The following is a 2,725-nucleotide window of genomic DNA, read 5'->3' on the forward strand; positions in this document are numbered from 1 at the left end:
TGCTCTTAATTTAGTAAACTATCTTCTAATATATATTACAGCCTATATTCTTTATAGAGATAGTTAACTAGGTTCTACTTAGCAGACTTGCTATAGTTAATATGCCTACATACGTTGCATTAATATAATCCTTTATAGAGTTTTAACTCTAGGTACGTAGAAATAGCTTCTATATACTAAGAGAAATCTAAGTATTCTTACTTTAAGAGTATATCTTCTGCTAGTTATTAAATATAAGCTTTAATAGATTAACGTTATTATAGCGTTATATCGCCTTCAGTAGTTATTGCAGAAGTAGTATTTAACACTATATAGTAAAAGAGCATGTTAGTAAACAGCATATATAATAATTCTATATTAGTAGTTAATAATAAGGTAATTAGGATAAGATATAATAGTCTAGTGTTTAATAGTGTTAGTAGCATCTATAGTATTTTAACTTCTATCTATAGTAGAAATCTATTACTATGCTAATTTTAGCTAGTTAGTATAGTAGTCTTCGCTAACGCAGACGTAACTTTAGCAGCTCTATGCTATAGTGCATCTTTAGCTTATATGCCTTATAATGCTGCCTTCTATTCTAAGGTTAATACTAACTTTATCTAAGAGAAATAAGAAGATATATACGTTGCTCTATAATACTTTATTAGAGTTTAGGTTAGATATACTAATTTATACAGCGCTAGAGAGCTATAGTAAGCCTACGCACGCGTTTATTTTGCTAATGCTAGAAACTATACTGCGCTAGATTTGCTAGCGCGTTAATAAGCATTAGCTTATACGCTTTATTAACGATATATATAATAACTCTATTAATAAGATTATAGTTCTAGATAATAATGCTATATCTAATAATGCAACAGCTAGCTATAAAGGCATATCTAAGTCTAAGCTCTGCATACCTACTAAACGAACGCGTTCGCTAAAAGAAACGTCTATAAGATAAGCTAATAAATAGTTAAAGGATAAACTAGACAGCGCTATTATGCAAACTATAGCAAGTATATAAGATTAGGTAAGTGCAAAGCAAGACGAGATATTATATAGTAACTAGAAATAAAAGTATTATAGATTTATGCAGAAGTTACTAGATGCAGGCATTAAGGTAGTTAGAAATATAATAAATAAAGCTGCAGTAATTAGAATAATAGACTGCTTAAAGAACTAGCAGTTAATATTAGAAGCGTAGAGATCTTAGCATTCTACTAGAAAACGTCTATTCTCTAGAGTTAAAGGCAAGCTTCCTATAATTTATGCCTATAATAATTCTAGTAATAAAGCAAGAAGTAATCCTTTTAGTATCTATCTATAGAGTTAACTAGTGCTGTCTTAGTAGCAAAGTAATAAGGTTAGCAGTTTATATTTAAGTTATGCTAAGGCAGACGAATTTGCAGATTTATTTAACGCTGCTAGAAGGAGTTAGATAGTTAGTATTGTTAGAGATATATAATATTAATAGATCTTAGCTACTATATATACACAGTATAAGACTCTAGTTATATTAGTCTAAAAGCAGGCAAACTTAATAGGTAGCAGAGGTAAGAGGTTTGCAATAGTAGCAAAAGAGCAGTTATTTAGATCTATATATTAGAGCTAAGAAGGCGAGCGCGCAACGCTAAAAGAGAATCTCTCTAATTAGAAGATATTTAGATAGGTTCTAGAGAATAGGCAGCGATAGTCTATACTAAAAGACTAGTTTAGTATTAGTATTTTTACTTTACTGCTGCAAAGCATAGTATTAAACTACTTTATAGAATAAAGTTTACTAATAATAAGATTTCTTTAATAGGTTAAGATAATGCAGTTATATAATATAACTATTAAACTAGTATTACAACGTATTAAGGATATATACGTATCTTATATAATAGATAGTGCCCTGCCTCTACCTTTATAATTAGAAGAGGTAACTAAGAATAAGTTAGCAATTAGAGACTCTGCAGAATTTCTTTTACCTATTAGTAATAGTTAACGATTAGTTAAGAAAGTTAGAGATAGCAACGATATTAGCATAATACAGTATAGCATAAATATATAGGTTATTAGAGATAGCGTTGTTATTTAATAATAGTTTGTATTAAAGAGAAGGGAAGATAGATAGAGTTATTCTACTTTCCTTTAATATTACTATAATAAGACCTAGAACATCTCTAATAACTCCTTATAACGTATTAGCAGTAGCTATACTCTGCTTATATGCAATTTTAGCTACTAAAAGATGTTGAAATACTTAACTCTGTTAAAATATTGCTTAACTCTGCTATAATATTACTTAACTCTGCTATAATATCGCTTAACTCTGCTATAATATCGCTTAACTCTGCTATAATATTACTTAACTCTTAAGTATGCATAGGGCTAGCTTAGCACTGTTATTAAACTTTAATATTAGAAATCCCAATATGTATAGATTATATCTACTTCGTATTTAGTAATAAGGTCTTTAGCCTTAGTAAGACTAAGAGCCTCTATATCTAGAGCTATTATTAGATTATCTAGATATATTATAGCAAAGATATTCTAGAGTTCTTAAAGACTAGTAAAGCGTATAAGTTTTTTAAGAGCAGAGAGGTTAGTAGCAAAGTTATATATCTCTTAGAATCTATATTCTATAGATAATAAGAATAAAAAGATAATAGATATAATAAGCGCTAGTTTAAAGTTAGTAGAGTAAGCTATTTATAAAGATAAGAGATAGAAAGAATTAGTAGCACTATGCTTAAGT

Source organism: Parastagonospora nodorum (genome assembly GCF_000146915.1).
Source record: "Parastagonospora nodorum SN15 chromosome Unknown scaffold_38, whole genome shotgun sequence".
Classification (NCBI taxonomy): domain Eukaryota; kingdom Fungi; phylum Ascomycota; class Dothideomycetes; order Pleosporales; family Phaeosphaeriaceae; genus Parastagonospora; species Parastagonospora nodorum.